The sequence below is a fragment of the Nothobranchius furzeri genome, chromosome 3, assembly GCF_043380555.1.
Source record: "Nothobranchius furzeri strain GRZ-AD chromosome 3, NfurGRZ-RIMD1, whole genome shotgun sequence".
In the NCBI taxonomy this organism is placed as follows: Eukaryota; Metazoa; Chordata; class Actinopteri; order Cyprinodontiformes; family Nothobranchiidae; genus Nothobranchius; species Nothobranchius furzeri.
Genome location: NC_091743.1, coordinates 32,850,414 through 32,875,983, shown reverse-complemented (window position 1 = coordinate 32,875,983; position 25,570 = coordinate 32,850,414). Strand labels below are relative to the sequence as shown.

At 45.3% G+C, this 25,570-nt stretch overlaps 1 long non-coding RNA gene across 1 annotated transcript; it reads left to right on the top strand.

Moving 5' to 3' along the window:
- Window positions 1–5,973: 5,973 nt before the first annotated feature.
- On the top strand, window positions 5,974–11,602 carry LOC139068974 (uncharacterized). The gene is made up of 3 exons (XR_011520204.1): window positions 5,974–6,033; window positions 6,486–6,637; window positions 9,921–11,602. It is a non-coding gene; the product is annotated as an uncharacterized lncRNA (long non-coding RNA).
- Window positions 11,603–25,570: the final 13,968 nt, after the last annotated feature.

Sequence of the window (25,570 nt, the reverse complement as noted above, 5' to 3'; positions counted from 1 at the left end):
GCGTCTTGACACTTGTCAACACTGGGTCTGACTGAGGGCCTCCATGAGAGAGGCCCAAGCAAGACGCGCCCCGAGGAGTGTCTTGCCACATGTCATCACTGGGTCTGACTGAGCCCCTCCAGGAGAGAGGCCCAAGCAAGAAGCGCCCCGAGGAGCGTCTTGCCACATGTCAACAATGGGTCTGACTGAGGGCCTCCAGGAGAGAGGCCCAAGCAAGACGCGCCCCGAGGAGTGTCTTGACACTTGTCAACACTGGGTCTGACTGAGGGCCTCCATGAGAGAAGCCCAAGCAAGACGCGCCCCGAGGAGTGTCTTGCCACATGTCAACACTGGGTCTGACAGAGGGCCTCCAGGAGAGAGGCCCAAGCAATACGCGCCCCGAGGAGCGTCTTGCCATACGTCACCACTGGGTCTGACTGAGCGCCTCCAGGAGAGAGGCCCAAGCAAGACGCGCCCCGAGGAGCGTCTTGCCACTTGTCAGCACTCGGTCTGACTGAGCGCCTCCAGGAGAGAGAGCCAAGCAAGACGCGCCCCTAGGAGCGTCTTGCCACATGTCAACACTGGGTCTGACAGAGGGCCTCCAGGAGAGAGGCCCAAGCAAGACGCGCCCCGAGGAGTGTCTTGCGACATGTCAACACTGGGTCTGACTGAGCGCCTCCAGGAGAGAGGCCCAAGCAAGACGCGCACCGAGGAGCGTCTTGCCAAATGTCAACACTGGGTCTGACTGAGCGCCTCCAGGAGAGAGGCCCAAGCAAGACGCGCACCGAGGAGCGTCTTGCCACATGTCAGCACTTGGTCTGACTGAGCGCCTCCAGGAGAGAGGCCCAAGCAAGACGCGCCCCGAGGAGCGTCTTGCCACATGTCAACACTGGGTCTGACTGAGCGCCTCCAGGAGAGAGGCCCAAGCAAGACGCGCACCGAGGAGCGTCTTGCCACATGTCAACACTGGGTCTGACTGAGCGCCTCCAGAAGAGAGGCCCAAGCAAGACGCGCACCGAGGAGCGTCTTGCCACATGTCAGCAGTCGGTCTGACTGAGCGCCTCCAGGAGAGAGGCCCAAGCAAGACACGCCCCTAGGAGCGTCTTGCCACATGTCAACACTGGGTCTGACAGAGGGCCTCCAGGAGAGAGGCCCAAGCAAGACGCGCCCCGAGGAGCGTCTTGCCACATGTCAACACTGGGTCTGACTGAGCGCCTCCAGGAGAGAGGCCCAAGCAAGACGTGCCCCGAGGAGCGTCTTGCCACATGTCAACACTGGGTCTGACTGAGCGCCTCCAGGAGAGAGGCCCAAGCAAGACGCGCCCCGAGGAGCGTCTTGCCACATGTCAGCACTCGGTCTGACTGAGCGCCTCCAGGAGAGACCCAAGCAAGACGCGCCCCGAGGAGTGTCTTGACACTTGTTAACACTGGGTCTGACTGAGGGTCTCCATGAGAGAAGCCCAAGCAAGACGCGCCCCGAGGAGTGTCTTGCCACATGTCAACACTGGGTCTGACTGAGCGCCTCCAGGAGAGAGGCCCAAGCAAGATGCGCACCGAGGAGCGTCTTGCCACATGTCAACACTGGGTCTGACTGAGCGCTTCCAGGAGAGAGGCCCAAGCAAGAAGCGCCCCGAGGAGCGTCTTGCCACATGTCAACAATGGGTCTGACTGAGGGCCTCCAGGAGAGAGGCCTAAGCAAGACGCGCCCTGAGGAGCGTCTTGACACTTGTCAACACTGGGTCTGACTGAGGGCCTCCATGAGAGACGCCCAAGCAAGACGCGCCCCGAGGAGCGTCTTGCCATATGTCGACACTGGGTCTGACAGAGGGCCTCCAGGAGAGAGGCCCAAGCAAGACGCGCCCCGAGGAGTGTCTTGCCACATGTCAACACTGGGTCTGACTGAGCGCCTCCAGGACAGAGGCCCAAGCAAGACACGCCCCGAGGAGCGCCTTGACACATGTCAACACTGGGTCTGACTGAGGGCCTCAATGAGAGAAGCCCAAGCAAGACGCGCCCCGAGGAGCGTCTTGCCACATGTCACCACTGGGTCTGACAGAGGGCCTCCAGGAGAGAGGCCCAAGCAATACGTGCCCCGAGGAGCGTCTTGCCACATGTCACCACTGGGTCTGACTGAGCGCCTCCAGGAGAGAGGCCCAAGTAAGACGCGCCCCGAGGAGCGTCTTGCCACATGTCATCACTGGGTCTGACTGAGCGCCTCCAGGAGAGAGGCCCAAGCAAGAAGCGCCCCGAGGAGCGTCTTGCCACATGTCAACAATGGGTCTGACTGAGTGCCTCCAGGAGAGAGGCCCAAGCAAGACGCGCCCCGAGGAGCGTCTTGACACTTGTCAACACTGGGTCTGACTGAGGGCCTCCATGAGAGAGGCCCAAGCAAGACGCGCCCCGAGGAGTGTCTTGCCACATGTCAACACTGGGTCTGACAGAGGGCCTCCAGGAGAGAGGCCCAAGCAAGACGCGCCCCGAGGAGTGTCTTGCCACATGTCATCACTGGGTCTGACTGAGCCCCTCCAGGAGAGAGGCCCAAGCAAGAAGCGCCCCGAGGAGTGTCTTGCCACATGTCAACAATGGGTCTGACTGAGGGCCTCCAGGAGAGAGGCCCAAGCAAGACGTGCCCCGAGGAGTGTCTTGACACTTGTGAACACTGGGTCTGACTGAGGGCCTCCATGAGAGAAGCCCAAGCAAGACGCGCCCCGAGGAGTGTCTTGCCACATGTCAACACTGGGTCTGACAGAGGGCCTCCAGGAGAGAGGCCCAAGCAATACGCGCCCCGAGGAGCGTCTTGCCATACGTCACCACTGGGTCTGACTGAGCGCCTCCAGGAGAGAGGCCCAAGCAAGACGCGCCCCGAGGAGCGTCTTGCCACATGTCAGCACTCGGTCTGACTGAGCGCCTCCAGGAGAGAGAGCCAAGCAAGACGCGCCCCGAGGAGCGTCTTGCCACATGTCACCACTGGGTCTGACTGAGAGCCTCCAGGAGAGAGGCCCAAGCAAGACGCGCCCCGAGGAGCGTCTTGCCACATGTCAACACTGGGTCTGATTGAGCGCCTCCAGGAGAGAGGCCCAAGTAAGACGCGCCCCGAGGAGCGTCTTGCCACATGTCAACACTGGGTCTGACTGAGCGCCTCCAGGAGAGAGGCCCAAGCAAGACGCGCCCCGAGGAGCGTCTTGCCACATGTCAACACTGGGTCTGACTGAGCGACTCCAGGAGAGTGGCCCAAGCAAGATGTGCCCCGAGGAGCGTCTTGCCACATGTCAACACTGGGTCTGACTGAGCGCCTCCAGGAGATGGCCCAAGCAAGAAGCGCCCCGAGGAGAGTCTTGCCACAGGTCAACACTGGGTCTGACTGAGCGCCTCCAGGAGAGAGGCCCAAGCAAGAAGCGCCCCGAGGAGCGTCTTGCACATGTCAACAATGGGTCTGACTGAGGGCCTCCAGGAGAGAAGCCAAAGCAAGACGCGCCCCGAGGAGCGTCTTGCCATATGTCGACACTGGGTCTGACAGAGGGCCTCCAGGAGAGAGGCCCAAGCAAGACGCGCCCCGAGGAGTGTCTTGCCACATGTCAACACTGGGTCTGACTGAGCGCCTCCAGGACAGAGGCCCAAGCAAGACACGCCCCGAGGAGCGTCTTGACACATGTCAACACTGGGTCTGACTGAGGGCCTCAATGAGAGAAGCCCAAGCAAGACGCGCCCCGAGGAGCGTCTTGCCACATGTCACCACTGGGTCTGACAGAGGGCCTCCAGGAGAGAGGCCCAAGCAATACGTGCCCCCAGGAGCGTCTTGCCACATGTCACCACTGGGTCTGACTGAGTGCCTCCAGGAGAGAGGCCCAAGTAAGACGCGCCCCGAGGAGCGTCTTGCCACATGTCATCACTGGGTCTGACTGAGCGCCTCCAGGAGAGAGGCCCAAGCAAGAAGCGCCCCGAGGAGCGTCTTGCCACATGTCAACAATGGGTCTGACTGAGTACCTCCAGGAGAGAGGCCCAAGCAAGACGCGCCCCGAGGAGCGTCTTGACACTTGTCAACACTGGGTCTGACTGAGGGCCTCCATGAGAGAGGCCCAAGCAAGACGCGCCCCGAGGAGTGTCTTGCCACATGTCAACACTGGGTCTGACAGAGGGCCTCCAGGAGAGAGGCCCAAGCAAGACGCGCCCCGAGGAGTGTCTTGCCACATGTCATCACTGGGTCTGACTGAGCCCCTCCAGGAGAGAGGCCCAAGCAAGAAGCGCCCCGAGGAGCGTCTTGCCACATGTCAACAATGGGTCTGACTGAGGGCCTCCAGGAGAGAGGCCCAAGCAAGACGTGCCCCGAGGAGTGTCTTGACACTTGTGAACACTGGGTCTGACTGAGGGCCTCCATGAGAGAAGCCCAAGCAAGACGCGCCCCGAGGAGTGTCTTGCCACATGTCAACACTGGGTCTGACAGAGGGCCTCCAGGAGAGAGGCCCAAGCAATACGCGCCCCGAGGAGCGTCTTGCCATACGTCACCACTGGGTCTGACTGAGCGCCTCCAGGAGAGAGGCCCAAGCAAGACGCGCCCCGAGGAGCGTCTTGCCACATGTCAGCACTCGGTCTGACTGAGCGCCTCCAGGAGAGAGAGCCAAGCAAGACGCGCCCCGAGGAGCGTCTTGCCACATGTCACCACTGGGTCTGACTGAGAGCCTCCAGGAGAGAGGCCCAAGCAAGACGCGCCCCGAGGAGCGTCTTGCCACATGTCAACACTGGGTCTGATTGAGCGCCTCCAGGAGAGAGGCCCAAGTAAGACGCGCCCCGAGGAGCGTCTTGCCACATGTCAACACTGGAACTGACTGAGCGCCTCCAGGAGAGAGGCCCAAGCAAGACGCGCCCCGAGGAGCGTCTTGCCACATGTCAACACTGGGTCTGACTGAGCGCCTCCAGGAGAGTGGCCCAAGCAAGATGTGCCCCGAGGAGCGTCTTGCCACATGTCAACACTGGGTCTGACTGAGCGCCTCCAGGAGATGGCCCAAGCAAGAAGCGCCCCGAGGAGAGTCTTGCCACAGGTCAACACTGGGTCTGACTGAGCGCCTCCAGGAGAGAGGCCCAAGCAAGAAGCGCCCCGAGGAGCGTCTTGCCACATGTCAACAATGGGTCTGACTGAGGGCCTCCAGGAGAGAAGCCAAAGCAAGACGCGCCCCGAGGAGCGTCTTGCCACATGTTAACAATGGGTCTGACTGAGCGCCTCCAGGAGAGAGGCCCAAGCAAGACGCGCCCCGAGGAGTGTCTTGACACTTGTCAACACTGGGTCTGACTGAGGGCCTCCATGAGAGAAGCCCAAGCAAGACGCGCCCCGAGGAGTGTCTTGCCACATGTCAACACTGGGTCTGACAGAGGGCCGCCAGGAGAGAGGCCCAAGCAATACGCGCCCCGAGGAGCGTCTTGCCATACGTCACCACTGGGTCTGACTGAGCGCCTCCAGGAGAGAGGCCCAAGCAAGACGCGCCCCGAGGATCGTCTTGCCACATGTCAGCACTCGGTCTGACTGAGCGCCTCCAGTAGAGAGAGCCAAGCAAGACGCGCCCCTAGGAGCGTCTTGCCACATGTCAACACTGGGTCTGACAGAGGGCCTCCAGGAGAGAGGCCCAAGCAAGACGCGCCCCGAGGAGTGTCTTGCCACATGTCAACACTGGGTCTGACTGAGCGCCTCCAGGAGAGAGGCCCAAGCAAGACGCGCACCGAGGAGCGTCTTGCCACATGTCAACACTGGATCTGACTGAGCGCCTCCAGGAGAGAGGCCCAAGCAAGACGCGCCCCTAGGAGCGTCTTGCCACATGTCAACACTGGGTCTGACAGAGGGCCTCCAGGAGAGAGGCCCAAGCAAGACGTGCCCCGAGGAGCGTCTTGCCACATGTCAACACTGGGTCTGACTGAGCGAAAATGGCTTCCGTGTGTGATGGTCTGAGTCACTCTCACCCTCTGCAGAGTTTACACTTTGCAGAGCTTGTTGTCTGTTTAAGGTTTGTTACAGTTTACTAAATTAAGAATCTAATCCCTCTGTGTGGGTGTTCTGACTTCCTTTAAGGTAATATAAGTTTAAGGTATTATAAGTTCAATAGTATAAATTAAAATACGCAACATAATAGTGAATAATGCTAAATTAACTTAGAGAACATAGATTAAAATTACCTATCATGTGGTGGAGAATGCGGGCAATGCAGAGCTGGTGAGCTGAGGGCTTTGTCTGTGAGCTGAGTGGGGGTAAGGCTCCATTTGGCTCCATGGACGGGCTTTCTGCGCCCAGCTCTCGCATATCGATTCAGGGTCATGTAAATTACGAATAATCAATCTACGCTCTCTCTCTCTGTGTGTCGTCCTTTAAGGTAATGGAGGAGCTGTAATATGGGAGAGAGACGATGGAAAGCTCCGGAGGGAGTTTGGGCCTTCTCCCTCTTTCCTCAATTTCTAATTATGTAAGGTGTGTTATTTCAGGTGACGCATATAAAAATTTTAACAGTTAATGGTATTTCGAGCAAGGTAGCAGATGCCTTCTGGTGGGAGATCGCCTTCGGGGAGCCGCATGGCCACTTCCTCATTAAAGTCCGGCCAGCTGAATTGCTCTCCGGCCGGCTGCTCCGCAGGTGAACTTCCGCCTATGGCTCTCGCTCTACCAGGACAAGGAACGCCAAGTAAGTACCTAAATTAAATTGCACCCTTTTTCTATATAACTAGATGGCAGTGTGTTTTTTAAGCTGAGTGTGGTGACTAGGCATTCACGCATGAAAAGACGTTTTCGTGTCCATTTAAGGGTTGCACGTGTGAACCGTAGAGGTAGCACTGAAACGTGAACCGTGGCTGTAGACCTGCTGGGTTGTAATTCATCTGTGTCTGCCAGGCACAGCCCACAGTGCTGCTGTGGGTGGTATAAGACAGGTGAATGTGTAGTGGGCCTAAAACCGTTGTGAACCCCATATACACGCAGCACGAAGTCCATGTGCTGGTGTCGATTGAAGAACAGATAGATGCTAAAAATCATACTGTCGCTGGGAAGTTAAATAAAATTTCATGGTGCAGAGAGTTAATCATCGTTGAAATTGGCTAAAGTAATCCAAACCGTTCTAAAATTCATTCCTTGTCATTTTGTGTGTCTGCTGACTCATTGTGTTTTTGTGTGTGTGAAAAGCTGTGTTAAAGTATTAAAAACCCAGCTGTGAGCTGTGCTTCAGTGGATATCTGTGTTTCTGTGTGTGTGAAAGCTGTCGTGTAGGTATGGTGACTCAGGACTTCAAGGAATGTTGTGTGTGTGTGTGTGTGTGTGTGTGTAAGACAGCTGCAGTTCTGAGCATCTGTGTGTGTATATCTGAGTTTTTGAGTACCTGCAGGTTCTTCTAAGTGTGATTGTGTAGCTACAATTTTGAAGTTTGAACCGGTTCTGTCTGTTTGTCTGTTTTCTGTCTGTCCGTCTGTCTGTCTGTGCATGTATGAGAAAGTCTGTCTGTGCATGTATGAGAAAGTATGAATCTAGAGGTAATTCTGAAACGGTGTGTTCAGTTGTGTGTGTGTGTGTGTGTGTGTGTGTGTGTGTGTGTGTGTGTGTGTGTGTGTGTGTGTGTGTGTGTAAAAAAGAAAACTGTTTATCACCAGCAGGGTAGCTACAGAGGGATGGACGTAACAGCAATCAGAGACAGTGGTCCTCACCAGACCACTCACAGCCACTCGTTTGTTGGACATGTGGAGGTCAAGGTCACATGTCATGTGACTGTCCCTCCTAGTCGGATGGCCCAGATAACAAGAGCCCAAAGAGGCAGGGGTTTCCAAACATAGAGGAGCCGACCTAGCCATGAGCCTGTCAATCATCAATTCAATTCAATTCAAAAACACTTTATTAATCCCAGAGGGAAATTGATTAATCAGGCTGCCTGTTAAATCTTCTAGGCAGAGACCTCATGTCAGCGTTAAAAATCTCTATTTTCCCTATAAAGGATGACATGAGAACGATTCGTGTGGCTAAAAGTTTGCTGTCATCTCCATGGGTGTGTGACTGCTGATAGAATCTTTGAAGTGATAAACTGACTTTGTGGTGTTGACGGATGAGTAAGAGGTTTAACTTAAACCAGATCCCTGCAATTTATTATTTTCCTGTTAGAAACTAGATTTTCCAGGGTTTGTGGTTGACACTAATAGATCACGTAGGATTTAGACCTAAATAGTTCCCTAATTCCCCTTTGTATATTTCCCTTTTGTGATGAATGAGTTACAGAATTAGAAGGTGCCTTTATTATAAAGTATGATTTGGTATTAATGTGGTACAAAGCTCCATGAATAGTTTCTGCTTGGTTTTTTCATATGATGTATAACTGTAAAGAAGGTGCCTTATTGCAATTTTAAAGTGATAAACTCTTTTCCGTTGTGCAAATTCTAACACAGATTTGGTTTTACCAGATTCAAGTTCCTGAGAAGGCAGAGTAGCTGGGAGGCCTAATCTATGTCCACAGATGCCTTCTGCTACTGGATTTAATTTAAGAATGTGGTTTTGCTTCGGGATGGTCTCTGTTTTCAATTGGTAAGGTTCCTTCATGGAATGCAAACCTTAGCTCAGCAACCTGTTTTGTTTCATTGGTCAGACTAAGTAAATATGGTGTAATTGTAACATTTGTCATTTTCTTTGGAGAAGTGAGCTACTTTTATGAGACATATGAAAAGCTTGGTTTAAAGTACTCTGACTCCATCCTATGTTCTTTTATTTGCAGTTAATTGTATATTGGGTTTATCTTTACTTTGTACTTTCTGGGAGTGCGAATTTACCAGATTTCAGGGGGTGACAACCTAAAACCCGGGTATTAAAAGGTTGTAGTGCCTGTTTGCATACAAAACTACAGTTTGGGCATTCCAAAATAATGGTTGTCATCGTTTGAATCTCCCTGGTTCCCCGATATTCTGTTAAATCTTTATTTGATTTGTTTTTCAAAGTCTGTTGCTGCTGAAGTCAGTCCAGCTCAAGACTGGTTGAGCTGCTTGCTGAACAGTTAATCAGATAAGTGTTTTCTGGCTCTGAGCAACAAAGGTTTGTCTCAGATCTTTATCAGTAAAGGACAAAAGAGACAGAAATGTTCTGAGTTCTGACCCAGTCACTAACATCTGAGTAAGGATGTTTTGCTTGGTGTAAATTGTGTTTTAATACTGCTATAGTAAGGGTGAGTTGCCATTTCTGTTTAAACCTTTTGCTTGTTTGATAAGCCAGGCAGATATATGGTACTTCGAGGGTTATTGAGTAGTTAGGTTTATTCTTTATTATTTTGGCCTTTGACTCACCCTGAAGCAAAATGCAGTGGTATTTCTTAGGGTTATTTGTTAAAGCCCTGTTCTTTTCTTTTGCTGAATAGTCTTTTTAAATCTAATGATTTTATGTTTATAATTAGATACTGTTGTTTGAGTTTATTCAATTTGATTTTTTAACTCCTGGATTGACATATTTACATCTTTTCTTTTACTATGACTGTTTTTTAAATGTTTTATTTTGCCTTTAAGTTGCCTGATCCGTAAACAAGTAAGAACATCCTGATGTGAGACTTTGCTTTTATTTCTTGGATTCTTGCCATAAGCAGACTCTTTGCCAAGGTGAGATATCTATCCATAATAGGTTGACTTACTGTTTTTACAGAAAGGTGTTTGGCTTTTTCATAAACCTAAAAACTTCTTGTTAAATGAGTCTTATCAATCACTTATTGGGTTACATAAACTAATAGTGTGGGTTGTTTAATGCAGTATGGAACATGAATTGATGAATGTACTTTGCTGATGATTATATGAGTTGATTCCAGCTTAGAGATGATACCCGAATGGACTATGTTGGTAAATTTCAGGTGAACTTTGAGCCCCATTAATTTCAAACTGGACTGGACTAAAAGCTGAATGGTTGTTGTTGAAGATGTCAAAAAGCCACAATAACACTTTTGCGCTTTCTCACCGCAGGCCATGGAACCAAGGAGTTTGGGGTCCTGTTGCATGTGATACCACCACAAATGAGGCGTCAAGGTCACTCTTCTCATCCCTCCCACTGCTGCATACTGCTGAGAGGGCCACTACAACTGATCATCATCGGATGGGATGCATGCAGGCTCGCCAGGACGGCAGATAAGTAAACAATCTGCCTTCAGCTTGCAGGACCAATCCACCATGTCGCTGCTGATGATGGGGGATCACACTTTGCTCTGAAACTGCCCCTCAGCATCTGATGGAACGAAAGGAATAGCAGCAGTTGGGAGGGACAACGAAATCAACATCTGGTGTTTGAGACCCCTCCTGGGTCCGTCCACACGACGCTGTGACCTGCCTCCAACGACGTATCCATTACCCCAAATCTCCCGTCTGCTTTCATGGCTCCCTGTCCAAAAGACATCCCCTCACCATCTCTCAGAATGTCTCTCTCTCCTGTCACACCGCAGGTTGGCTCCCTGCCCCCACTTCACGTTGCGTGAAGATGGGCGTCCTTACGAGGACATTTGAGCTGAAGAAGGAGAGTCTGGGTCTGTGATGACTCGTCTGTCTCATATCGACGAAAGGGCAACACCATTCTATGGAAAACATTGTTTTAACATCAAATTTCCCCCTCTAGCAATTCTAACGAATCGACTGAGTTTGCTGGTATCTGATAATTCATATCAACTCGTGTTCAAGTTTCTTGCATCTGTTATGGTTATCTTAATAAAGCCAGGCACACAGGATAAAGTAGATCTTGGTGTTTGGGTTATTGTTAAGCTAACATCATCGTATTGATTCATAATTCGTGCTCATTGACTATTGGGTTATTGACATCTTACTCTGATTTGTTATAACAACAAAAATGAACATCAGGAGGGAATGTTAGGTATTTTTAATTGTTCATTATTGTTGTGAAATCTTTTCCTTTGTCTATGTGAAGAGTTCATTCACCTTTGCTGCTTAAATGTGGTTAGGAAAAACCCTGACCTAGTTATTTGTTTTCACGTTTGGGTGTTTTAGGAAACTCCTTTCTGCTTTAGGCATTTTGATCCAGTATCTGAAGTTTTCCTGTGCATTCTAAGACCAAGATGTTATTCCAAACTGGTCAGGCAGGAGTTGCACGCTAATGGTATTTGTGGGTGTGAACATTTTGGATTCAATAAAACCCCCTCCATGAGCTCGGGCTCCTTTGTGAGAGGAAAATGGCTTCCTTGTTGTATGGTCTGATTCTCTCACCCTCTGCAGAGTTTACACTTTGCAGAGCTTGTTGTCTGTTTAAGGTTTGTTACAGTTTACTAAATTAAGAATCTAATCCCTCTGTGTGGGTGTTCTGACTTCCTTTAAGGTAATATAAGTTTAAGGTATTATAAGAACAATAGTATAAATTAAAATACGCAACATAATAGTGAATAATGCTAAATTAACTTAGAGAACATAGATTAAAATTACCTATCAACCACAAAAAGGAATGGAGTCATTAGCACTTATGGTTTTTAAATGGCACCCAGAATTATGTTGCACGAAGCACAATTTCACATCATTCTCGGTTCATTTGTGTGAAAACAAGGTCCAATCAGGCTGAAACGTTACTGAAAGGTAGAATCTATTGAGTTGTAAGTGATCTGAACGTTTCATGATGATAGTACTTTCCTAAGGGGATCAAACAATGTCCCAAAGGTCACCGGATCTGGTGTCAATTTAAAGAAGTAGTCCAGTTACACATTTGTGGGCTTATAACTTGGCTTCTGAATGTCCTACAGAGATCAGGTTTGTTTTAATGTACTCCAATCAACAGCCCCTACATCCACAAAAAGGATTGGAGTCATTAGCACTTATGGTTTGTAAATGGCACCCAGAATTATGTTGAATGAATCACAATTTCACATCATTCTGGGTCCATTTGTGTGAAAACAAGGTCCAATCAGGCTGAAACGTTATAGGAAGGTATAATCTATTGAGTTGTAAGTGATCTGAACGTTTCATGATGATAGCACTTTCCTAAGGGGGTCAAACCATGTCCCAAAGGTCACCGGATCTGGTGTCAATTTAAAGAAGTAGTCCAGTTACACATTTGTGGGCTTATAACTTGGCTTCTGAATGTATTAGAGAGATTAGGTTTGTTTTAATGTACTCCAATCAACAGCCCCTACAACAACAAAAAGGAATGGAGTCATGAGCACTTATGGTTTGTAAATGGCACCCAGAATTATTTTGCATGAAGCACAATTTCACATCATTCTGGGTCCATTTGTGTGAAAACAAGGTCCGATCAGGCTGAAACGTTACAAGAAGGTAGAATCTATTGAGTTGTAAGTGATCTGAACGTTTCAAGATGATCGCACTTTCCTAAGGGGGTCAAACCATGTCCCAAATGTCACCGGATCTTTTGTCAATTTAAAGAAGTAGTCCAGTTACACATTTGTGGGCTTATAACTTGGCTTCTGAATGTCCTAGAGAGATCAGGTTTGTTTTAGTATACTCCAATCAACAGCCCCTACAACCACAAAAAGGAATGGAGTCATTAGCACTTATGGTTTTTAAATGGCACCCAGAATTATGTTGCACGAAGCACAATTTCACATCATTCTGGGTTCATTTGTGTGAAAACAAGGTACAATCAGGCTGAAACATTACAGGAAGGTAGAATCTATTGAATTGTAAGTGATCTGAACGTTTCATGATGATAGCACTTTCCTAAGGGGGTTAAACCATGTCCCAAAGGTCACCGGATCTGGTGTCAATTTAAAGAAGTAGTCCAGTTACACATTTGTGGGCTTATAACTTGGCTTCTGAATGTCCTAGAGAGATCAGGTTTGTTTTAATGTACTCCAATCAACAGCCCCTACAACCACAAAAAGGAATGGAGTCATTAGCACTTATGGTTTGTAAATGGCACCCAGAATTATGTTGCACGAAGCACAATTTCACATCATTCTGGGTCCATTTGTGTGAAAACAAGGTCCAATCAGCCTGAAACGTTACAAGAAGGTAGAATCTATTGAGTTGTAAGGGATCTGAACGTTTCATGATGATCGCACATTCCTATAGGCGGTCAAACCATGTCCCAAAGGTCACCGGATCTGGTGTCACTTTAAAGAAGTAGTCCAATTACACCTTTGAGGGCTTATAACTTGGTTTCTGAATGTCCTAGAGAGATCAGGTTTGTTTTAGTGTACTCCAATCAACAGCCCCTACAACATCAAAAAGGAATGGAGTCATTAGCACTTATGGTTTGTAAATGGCACCCAGAATTATGTTGCACGAAGCACAATTTCACATCATTCTGGTTTCATTTGTGTGAAAACAAGGTACAATCAGGCTGAAACGTTACAGGAAGGTAGAATCTATTGAATTGTAAGTGATCTGAACGTTTCAAGATGATAGCACTTTCCTAAGGGGGTCAAACCTTGTCCCAAAGGTCACCGGATCTGGTGTCAATTTAAAGAAGTAGTCCAGTTACACATTTGTGGGCTTATAACTTGGCTTCTGAATGTCCTAGAGAGATCAGGTTTGTTTTAATGTACTCCAATCAACAGCCCCTACAACCACAAAAAGGAATGGAGTCATTAGCACTTATGGTTTGTAAATGGCACCCAGAATTATGTTGCACGAAGCACAATTTCACATCAGTCTGGGTCCATTTGTGTGAAAACAAGGTCCAATCAGGCTGAAACGTTACAAGAAGGTAGAATCTATTGAGTTGTAAGTGATCTGAACGTTTCAAGATGATCACACTTTCCTAAGGGGGTCAAACCATGTCCCAAAGGTCACCGGATCTGGTGTCAATTTAAAGAAGTAGTCCAGTTACACATTTGTGGGCTTATAACTTGGCTTCTGAATGTCCTAGATAGATCAGGTTTGTTTTAGTATACTCCAATCAACAGCCCCTACAACCACAAAAAGGAATCGAGTCATTAGCACTTATGGTTTTTAAATGGCACCCAGAATTATGTTGCACGAAGCACAATTTCACATCATTCTGGGTTCATTTGTGTGAAAACAAGGTCCAATCAGGCTGAAACGTTACAAGAAGGTAGAATCTATTGAGTTGTAAGTGATCTGAACGTTTCATGATGATCGCACATTCCTATAGGGGGTCAAACCATGTCCCAAAGGTCACCGGGCCTGGTGTCACTTTAAAGAAGTAGTCCAATTACACCTTTGAGGGATTATAACTTGGTTTCTGAATGTCCTAAAGAGATCAGGTTTGTTTTAATGTACTCCAACCAACAGCCCCTACAACCACAAAAAGGAATGGAGTCATTAGCACTTATGGTTTGTAAATGGCACCCAGAATTATGTTGCACGAAGCACAATTTCACATCATTCTGGGTCCATTTGTGTGAAAACAAGGTCCAATCAGGCTGAAACGTTACAAGAAGGTAGAATCTATTGAGTTGTAAGTGATCTGAACGTTTCATGATGATAGCACTTTCCTAAGGGGGTCAAACCATGTCCCAAAGGTCACCGGATCTGGTGTCATTTTAAAGAAGTAGTCCAGTTACACATTTGTGAGCTTATAACTTGGCTTCTGAATGTCCTAGAGAGATCAGGTTTGTTTTAGTATACTCCAATCAACAGCCCCTACAACCACAAAAAGGAATGGAGTCATTAGCACTTATGGTTTTTAAATGGCACCCAGAATTATGTTGCAGGAAGCACAATTTCACATCATTCTGGGTTCATTTGTGTGAAAACAAGGTCCAATCAGGCTGAAACGTTACAGGAAGGTAGAATCTATTGAGTTGTAAGTGATCTGAACGTTTCATGATGATAGCACTTTCTTAAGGGGGTCAAACCATGTCCCAAAGGTCACCGGATCTGGTGTCAATTTAAAGAAGTAGTCCAGTTACACATTTGTGGGCTTATAACTTGGCTTCTGAATGTCCTAGAGAGATCAGGTTTGTTTTAATGTACTCCAACCAACAGCCCCTACAACCACAAAAAGGAATGGAGTCATTAGCACTCATGGTTTGTAAATGGCACCCAGAATTATGTTGCACGAAGCACAATTTCACATCATTCTGGGTCCATTTGTGTGAAAACAAGGTCCAATCAGGCTGAAACGTTACAAGAAGGTAGAATCTATTGAGTTGTAAGTGATCTGAACGTTTCATGATGATAGCACTTTCTTAAGGGGGTCAAACCATGCCCCAAAGGTCACCGGATCTGGTGTCAATTTAAAGAAGTAGTCCAGTTACACATTTGTGGGCTTATAACTTGGCTTCTGAATGTCCTAGAGAGATCAGGTTTGATTTAATGTACTCCAACCAACAGCCACTACAACCACAAAAAGGAATGGAGTCATTAGCACTTATGGTTTGTAAATGGCACCCAGAATTATGTTGCACGAAGCACAATTTCACATCATTCTGGGTCCATTTGTGTGAAAACAAGGTCCAATCAGGCTGAAACGTTACAAGAAGGTAGAATCTATTGAGTTGTAAGTGATCTGAACGTTTCATGATGATCGCACATTCCTATAGGGGGTAAAACCATGTCCCAAAGGTCACCGGGCCTGGTGTCACTTTAAAGAAGTAGTCTAATTGCACCTTTGAGGGCTTATAACTTGGTTTCTGAATGTCCTAGAGAGATCAGGTTTGTTTTAGTGTACTCCAATAAACAGCCCCTACAACCTAAAAAAGGAATAGACTCATTAGCACTTATGGTTTTTAAATGGCACCCAGAATTATGTTGCACGAAGCACAATTTCACATCATTCTGGGTCCATTTGTGTGAAAACAAGGTCCAATCAGGCTGGAACGTTACAAGAAGGTAGAATCTATTGAGTTGTAAGTGATCTGAACGTTTCATGATGATAGCACTTTCCTAAGGGGGTCAAAGCATGTCACAAAGGTCACCGGATCTGGTGTCAATTTAAAGAAGTAGTCCAGTTACACATTTGTGGGCTTATAACTTGGCTTCTGAATGTCCTAGAGAGATCAGGTTTGTTTTAGTATACTCCAATCAACAGCCCCTACAACCACAAAAAGGAATGGAGTCATTAGCACTTATGGTTTTTAAATGGCACCCAGAATTATGTTGCACGAAGCACAATTTCACATCATTCTGGGTTCATTTGTGTGAAAACAAGGTCCAATCAGGCTGAAACGTTACAGAAAGGTAGAATCTATTGAGTTGTAAGTGATCTGAACGTTTCATGATGATAGCACTTTCCTAAGGGGATCAAACAATGTCCCAAAGGTCACCGGATCTGGTGTCAATTTAAAGAAGTAGTCCAGTTACACATTTGTGGGCTTATAACTTGGCTTCTGAATGTCCAAGAGAGATCAGGTTTGTTTTAATGTACTCCAATCAACAGCCCCTACAACCACAAAAAGGAATGGAGTCATTAGCACTTATGGTTTGTAAATGGCACCCAGAATTATGTTGCACGAAGCACAATTTCACATCATTCTGGGTCCATTTGTGTGAAAACAAGGTCCGATCAGGCTGAAACGTTACAAGAAGGTAGAATCTATTGAGTTGTAAGTGATCTGAACGTTTCAAGATGATCGCACTTTCCTAAGGGGGTCAAACCATGTCCCAAAGGTCACCGGATCTTTTGTCAATTTAAAGAAGTAGTCCAGTTACACATTTGTGGGCTTATAACTTGGCTTCTGAATGTCCTAGAGAGATCAGGTTTGTTTTAGTATACTCCAATCAACAGCCCCTACAACCACAAAAAGGAATGGAGTCATTAGCACTTATGGTTTTTAAATGGCACCCAGAATTATGTTGCATGAAGCACAATTTCACATCATTCTGGGTTCATTTGTGTGAAAACAAGGTCCAATCAGGCTGAAACGTTACAGAAAGGTAGAATCTATTGAGTTGTAAGTGATCTGAACGTTTCATGATGATAGCACTTTCCTAAGGGGATCAAACAATGTCCCAAAGGTCACCGGATCTGGTGTCAATTTAAAGAAGTAGTCCAGTTACACATTTGTGGGCTTATAACTTGGCTTCTGAATGTCCAAGAGAGATCAGGTTTGTTTTAATGTACTCCAATCAACAGCCCCTACAACCACAAAAAGGAATGGAGTCATTAGCACTTATGGTTTGTAAATGGCACCCAGAATTATGTTGCACGAAGCACAATTTCACATCATTCTGGGTCCATTTGTGTGAAAACAAGGTCCGATCAGGCTGAAACGTTACAAGAAGGTAGAATCTATTGAGTTGTAAGTGATCTGAACGTTTCAAGATGATCGCACTTTCCTAAGGGGGTCAAACCATGTCCCAAAGGTCACCGGATCTTTTGTCAATTTAAAGAAGTAGTCCAGTTACACATTTGTGGGCTTATAACTTGGCTTCTGAATGTCCTAGAGAGATCAGGTTTGTTTTAGTATACTCCAATCAACAGCCCCTACAACCACAAAAAGGAATGGAGTCATTAGCACTTATGGTTTTTAAATGGCACCCAGAATTATGTTGCATGAAGCACAATTTCACATCATTCTGGGTTCATTTGTGTGAAAACAAGGTCCAATCAGGCTGAAACGTTACAGAAAGGTAGAATCTATTGAGTTGTAAGTGATCTGAACGTTTCATGATGATAGCACTTTCCTAAGGGGATCAAACAATGTCCCAAAGGTCACCGGATCTGGTGTCAATTTAAAGAAGTAGTCCAGTTACACATTTGTGGGCTTATAACTTGGCTTCTGAATGTCCTAGAGAGATCAGGTTTGTTTTAGTATACTCCAATCAACAGCCCCTACAACCACAAAAAGGAATGGAGTCATTAGCACTTATGGTTTTTAAATGTCACCCAGAATTATGTTGCACGAAGCACAATTTCACATCATTCTTGGTTCATTTGTGTGAAAACAAGGTACAATCAGGCTGAAACATTACAGGAAGGTAGAATCTATTGAATTGTAAGTGATCTGAACGTTTCATGATGATAGCACTTTCCTAAGGGGGTCAAACCATGTCCCAAAGGTCACCGGATCTGGTGTCAATTTAAAGAAGTAGTCCAGTTACACATTTGTGGGCTTATAACTTGGCTTCTGAATGTCCTAGAGAGATCAGGTTTGTTTTAATGTACTCCAATCAACAGCCCCTACAACCACAAAAAGGAATGGAGTCATTAGCACTTATGGTTTGTAAATGGCACCCAGAATTATGTTGCACGAAGCACAATTTCACATCATTCTGGGTCCATTTGTGTGAAAACAAGGTCCAATCAGGCTGAAACGTTACAGAAAGGTAGAATCTATTGAGTTGTAAGTGATCTGAACGTTTCATGATGATAGCACTTTCCTAAGGGGATCAAACAATGTCCCAAAGGTGACCGGATCTGGTGTCAATTTAAAGAAGTAGTCCAGTTACACATTTGTGGGCTTATAACTTGGCTTCTGAATGTCCTAGAGAGATCAGGTTTGTTTTAATGTACTCCAATCAACAGCCCCTACAACCACAAAAAGGATTGGAGTCATTAGCACTTATGGTTTGTAAATGGCACCCAGAATTATGTTGCATGAAGCACAATTTCACATCATTCTGGGTCCATTTGTGTGAAAACAAGGTCCAATCAGGCTGAAACGTTCCAGGAAGGTAGAATCTATTGAGTTGTAAGTGATCTGAACATTTCATGATGATAGCACTTTCCTAAGGGGGTCAAACCATGTCCCAAAGGTCACCGGATCTGGTGTCAATTTAAAGAAGTAGTCCAGTTACACATTTGTGGGCTTATAACTTGGCTTCTGAATGTCCTAGAGAGATCAGGTTTATTTTAGTATACTCCAATCAACAGCCCCTACAACCACAAAAAGGAATGGAGTCATTAGCACTTATGGTTTTTAAATGTCACCCAGAATTATGTTGCACGAAGCACAATTTCACATCATTCTGGGTTCATTTGTGTGAAAACAAGGTACAATCAGGCTGAAACATTACAGGAAGGTAGAATCTATTGAATTGTAAGTGATCTGAACGTTTCATGATGATAGCACTTTCCTAAGGGGGTCAAACCATGTCCCAAAGGTCACCGGATCTGGTGTCAATTTAAAGAAGTAGTCCAGTTACACATTTGTGGGCTTATAACTTGGCTTCTGAATGTCCTAGAGAGATCAGGTTTGTTTTAATGTACTCCAATCAACAGCCCCTACAACCACAAACAGGAATGGAGCCATTAGCACTTATGGTTTGTAAATGGCACCCAGAATTATGTTGCACGAAGCACAATTTCACATCATTCTGGGTCCATTTGTGTGAAAACAAGGTCCAATCAGGCTGAAACGTTACAAGAAGGTAGAATCTATTGAGTTGTAAGTGATCTGAACGTTTCATGATGATCGCACATTCCTATAGGCGGTCAAACCATGTCCCAAAGGTCACCGGGCCTGGTGTCACTTTAAAGAAGTAGTCCAATTACACCTTTGAGGGCTTATAACTTGGTTTCTGAATGTCCTAGAGAGATCAGGTTTGTTTTAGTGTACTCCATTCAACAGCCCCTACAACCTCAAAAAGGAATGGAGTCATTAGCACTTATGGTTTGTAAATGGAACCCAGAATTATGTTGCACGAAGCACAATTTCACATCATTCTGGTTTCATTTGTGTGAAAACAAGGTACAATCAGGCTGAAACGTTACAGGAAGGTAGAATCTATTGAATTGTAAGTGATCTGAACGTTTCAAGATGATAGCACTTTCCTAAGGGGGTCAAACCATGTCCCAAAGGTCACCGGATCAGGTGTCAATTTAAAGAAGTACTCCAGTTACACATTTGTGGGCTTATAACTTGGCTTCTGAATGTCCTAGAGAGATCAGGTTTGTTTTAATGTACTCCAATCAACAGCCCCTACAACCACAAACAGGAATGGAGTCATTAGCACTTATGGTTTGTAAATGGCACCCAGAATTATGTTGCACGAAGCACAATTTCACATCATTCTGGGTCCATTTGTGTGAAAACAAGGTCCAATCAGGCTGAAACGTTACAAGAAGGTAGAATCTATTGAGATGTAAGTGATCTGAACGTTTCAAGATGATCGCACTTTCCTAAGAGGGTCAAACCATGTCCCAAAGGTCACCGGATTTGGTGTCAATTTAAAGAAGTAGTCCAGTTACACATTTGTGGGCTTATAACTTGGCTTCTGAATGTCCTAGAGAGATCAGGTTTGTTTTAGTATACTCCAATCAACAGCCCCTACAACCACAAAAAGGAATGGAGTCATTAGCACTCATGGTTTTTAAATGGCACCCAGAATTATGTTGCACGAAGCACAATTTCACATCATTCTGGGTTCATTTGTGTGAAAACAAGGTCCAATCAGGCTGAAACGTTACAAGAAGGTAGAATCTATTGAGTTGTAAGTGATCTGAACGTTTCATGATGATCGCACATTCCTATAGGGGGTCAAACCATGTCCCAAAGGTCACCGGGCCTGGTGTCACTTTAAAGAAGTAGTCCAATTACACCTTTGAGGTATTATAACTTGGTTTCTGAATGTCCTAAAGAGATCAGGTTTGTTTTAATGTACTCCAACCAACAGCCCCTACAACCACAAAAAGGAATGGTGTCATTAGCACTTATGGTTTGTAAATGGCACCCAGAATTATGTTGCACGAAGCACAATTTCACATCATTCTGGGTCCATTTGTGTGAAAACAAGGTCCAATCAGGCTGAAACGTTACAAGAAGGTAGAATCTATTGAGTTGTAAGTGATCTGAACGTTTCATGATGATAGCACTTTCCTAAGGGGGTCAAACGATGTCCCAAAGGTCACCGGATCTGGTGTCAATTTAAAGAAGTAGTCCAGTTACACATTTGTGGGCTTATAACTTGGCTTCTGAATGTCCTAGAGAGATCAGGTTTGTTTTAGTATACTCCAATCAACAGCCCCTACAACCACAAAAAGGAATGGAGTCATTAGCACTTATGGTTTGTAAATGGCACCCAGAATTATGTTGCACGAAGCACAATTTCACATCATTCTGGGTCCATTTGTGTGAAAACAAGGTCCAATCAGGCTGAAACGTTACAAGAAGGTAGAATCTATTGAGTTGTAAGTGCTCTGAACGTTTCGTGATGATCGCACATTCCTATAGGGGGTAAAACCATGTCCCAAAGGTCACCGGGCCTGGTGTCACTTTAAAGAAGTATTCTAATTGCACCTTTGAGGGCTTATAACTTGGTTTCTGAATGTCCCAGAGAGATCAGGTTTGTTTTAGTGTACTCCAATCAACAGCCCCTACAACCTAAAAAAGGAATGGACTCATTAGCACTTATGGTTTTTAAATGGCACCCAGAATTATGTTGCACGAAGCACAATTTCACATCATTCTGGGTCCATTTGTGTGAAAACAAGGTCCAATCAGGCTGAAACGTTACAAGAAGGTAGAATCTATTGAGTTGTAAGTGATCTGAACGTTTCATGATGATAGCACTTTCCTAATGGGGTCAAACCATGTGCCAAAGGTCACCGGATCTGGTGTCAATTTAAAGAAGTAGTCCAGTTACACATTTGTGGGCTTATAACTTGGCTTCTGAATGTCCTTGAGAGATCAGGTTTGTTTTAGTATACTCCAATCAACAGCCCCTACAACCACAAAAAGGAATGGAGTCATTAGCACTTATGGTTTTTAAATGGCACCCAGAATTATGTTGCACGAAGCACAATTTCACATCATTCTGGGTTCATTTGTGTGAAAACAAGGTCCAATCAGGCTGAAACGTTACAGAAAGGTAGAATCTATTGAGTTGTAAGTGATCTGAAAGTTTCATGATGATAGTACTTTCCTAAGGGGATCAAACAATGTCCCAAAGGTCACCGGATCTGGTGTCAATTTAAAGAAGTAGTCCAGTTACACATTTGTGGGCTTATAACTTGGCTTCTGAATGTCCTAGAGAGATCAGGTTTGTTTTAATGTACTCCAATCAACAGCCCCTACAACCACAAAAAGGAATGGAGTCATTAGCACTTATGGTTTGTAAATGGCACCCAGAATTATGTTGCACGAAGCACAATTTCACATCATTCTGGGTCCATTTGTGTGAAAACAAGGTCCAATCAGGCTGAAACGTTACAAGAAGGTAGAATCTATTGAGTTGTAAGTGATCTGAACGTTTCAAGATGATCTCACTTTCCTAAGGGGGTCAAGCCATGTCCCAAAGGTCACCGGATCTGGTGTCAATTTAAAGAAGTAGTCCAGTTACACATTTGTCGGCTTATAACTTGGCTTCTGAATGTCCTAGAGAGATCAGGTTTGTTTTAGTATACTCCAATCAACAGCCCCTACAACCACAAAAAGGAATGGAGTCATTAGCACTATGGTTTTTAAATGGCACCCAGAATTATGTTGCACGAAGCACAATTTCACATCATTCTGGGTTCATTTGTGTGAAAACAAGGTCCAATCAGGCTGAAACGTTACAAGAAGGTAGAATCTATTGAGTTGTAAGTGATCTGAACGTTTCAAGATGATCGCACTTTCCTAAGGGGGTCAAACCATGTCCCAAAGGTCACCGGATCTGGTGTCAATTTAAAGAAGTAGTCCAGTTACACATTTGTGGGCTTATAACTTGGCTTCTGAATGTCCTAGAGAGATCAGGTTTGTTTTAGTATACTCCAATCAACAGCCCCTACAACCACAAAAAGGAATGGAGTCATTAGCACTTATGGTTTTTAAATGGCACCCAGAATTATGTTGCACGAAGCACAATTTCACATTATTCTGGGTTCATTTGTGTGAAAACAAGGTCCAATCAGGCTGAAACGTTACAAGAAGGTAGAATCTATTGAGTTGTAAGTGATCTGAACGTTTCATGATGATAGCACTTTCCTAATGGGGTCAAACCATGTGCCAAAGGTCACCGGATCTGGTGTCAATTTAAAGAAGTAGTCCAGTTACACATTTGTGGGCTTATAACTTGGCTTCTGAATGTCCTTGAGAGATCAGGTTTGTTTTAGTATACTCCAATCAACAGCCCCTACAACCACAAAAAGGAATGGAGTCATTAGCACTTATGGTTTTTAAATTGCACCCAGAATTATGTTGCACGAAGCACAATTTCACATCATTCTGGGTTCATTTGTGTGAAAACAAGGTCCAATCAGGCTGAAACGTTACAGAAAGCTAGAATCTATTGAGTTGTAAGTGATCTGAACGTTTCATGATGATAGTACTTTCCTAAGGGGATCAAACAATGTCCCAAAGGTCACCGGATCTGGTGTCAATTTAAAGAAGTAGTCCAGTTACACATTTGTGGGCTTATAACTTGGCTTCTGAATGTCCTAGAGAGATCAGGTTTGTTTTAATGTACTCCAATCAACAGCCCCTACAACCACAAAAAGGAATGGAGTCATTAGCACTTATGGTTTGTAAATGGCACCCAGAATTATGTTGCACGAAGCACAATTTCACATCATTCTGGGTCCATTTGTGTGAAAACAAGGTCCAATCAGGCTGAAACGTTACAAGAAGGTAGAATCTATTGAGTTGTAAGTGATCTGAACGTTTCAAGATGATCTCACTTTCCTAAGGGGGTCAAGCCATGTCCCAAAGGTCACCGGATCTGGTGTCACTTTAAAGAAGTAGTCCAGTTACACATTTGTGGGCTTATAACTTGGCTTCTGAATGTCCTAGAGAGATCAGGTTTGTTTTAGTATACTCCAATCAACAGCCCCTACAACCACAAAAAGGAATGGAGTCATTAGCACTATGGTTTTTAAATGGCACCCAGAATTATGTTGCACGAAGCACAATTTCACATCATTCTGGGTTCATTTGTGTGAAAACAAGGTCCAATCAGGCTGAAACGTTACAAGAAGGTAGAATCTATTGAGTTGTAAGTGATCTGAACGTTTCAAGATGATCGCACTTTCCTAAGGGGGTCAAACCATGTCCCAAAGGTCACCGGATCTGGTGTCAATTTAAAGAAGTAGTCCAGTTACACATTTGTGGGCTTATAACTTGGCTTCTGAATGTCCTAGAGAGATCAGGTTTGTTTTAGTATACTCCAATCAACAGCCCCTACAACCACAAAAAGGAATGGAGTCATTAGCACTTATGGTTTTTAAATGGCACCCAGAATTATGTTGCACGAAGCACAATTTCACATCATTCTGGGTTCATTTGTGTGAAAACAAGGTCCAATCAGGCTGAAACGTTACAAGAAGGTAGAATCTATTGAGTTGTAAGTGATCTGAACGTTTCATGATGATAGCACTTTCCTAAGGGGGTCAAACCATGTCCCAAAGGTCACCGGATCTGGTGTCAATTTAAAGAAGTAGTCCAGTTACACATTTGTGGGCTTATAACTTGGCTTCTGAATGTCCTAGAGAGATCAGGTTTGTTTTAGTATACTCCAATCAACAGCCCCTACAACCACAAAAAGGAATGGAGTCATTAGCACTTATGGTTTTTAAATGGCACCCAGAATTATGTTGCACGAAGCACAATTTCACATCATTCTGGGTTCATTTGTGTGAAAACAAGGTCCAATCAGGCTGAAACGTTACAAGAAGGTAGAATCTATTGAGTTGTAAGTGATCTGAACGTTTCATGATGATCGCACATTCCTATAGGGGGTCAAACCATTTCCCAAAGGTCACCGGGCCTGGTGTCACTTTAAAGAAGTAGTCCAATTACACCTTTGAGGGATTATAACTTGGTTTCTGAATGTCCTAAAGAGATCAGGTTTGTTTTAATGTACTCCAACCAACAGCCCCTACAACCACAAAAAGGAATGGAGTCATTAGCACTTATGGTTTTTAAATGGCACCCAGAATTATGTTGCACGAAGCACAATTTCACATCATTCTGGGTTCATTTGTGTGAAAACAAGGTCCAATCAGGCTGAAACGTTACAAGAAGGTAGAATCTATTGAGTTGTAAGAGATCTGAACGTTTCATGATGATCGCACATTCCTATAGGCGGTAAAACCATGTCCCAAAGGTCACCGGGCCTGGTGTCACTTTAAAGAAGTAGTCCAATTACACCTTTGAGGGCTTATAACTTGGTTTCTGAATGTCCTAGAGAGATCAGGTTTGTTTTAGTGTACTCCATTCAACAGCCCCTACAACCTCAAAAAGGAATGGAGTCATTAGCACTTATGGTTTGTAAATGGCACCCAGAATTATGTTGCACGAAGCACAATTTCACATCATTCTGGTTTCATTTGTGTGAAAACAAGGTACAATCAGGCTGAAACGTTACAGGAAGGTAGAATCTATTGAATTGTAAGTGATCTGAACGTTTCAAGATGATAGCACTTTCCTAAGGGGGTCAAACCATGTCCCAAAGGTCACCGGATCTGGTGTCAATTTAAAGAAGTACTCCAGTTACACATTTGTGGGCTTATAACTTGGCTTCTGAATGTCCTAGAGAGATCAGGTTTGTTTTAATGTACTCCAATCAACAGCCCCTACAACCACAAAAAGGAATGGAGTCATTAGCACTTATGGTTTGTAAATGGCACCCAGAATTATGTTGCACGAAGCACAATTTCACATCATTCTGGGTCCATTTGTGTGAAAACAAGGTCCAATCAGGTTGAAACGTTACAAGAAGGTAGAATCTATTGAGTTGTAAGTGATCTGAACGTTTCATGATGATCGCACATTCCTATAGGGGGTCAAACCATGTCCCAAAGGTCACCGGGCCTGGTGTCACTTTAAAGAAGTAGTCCA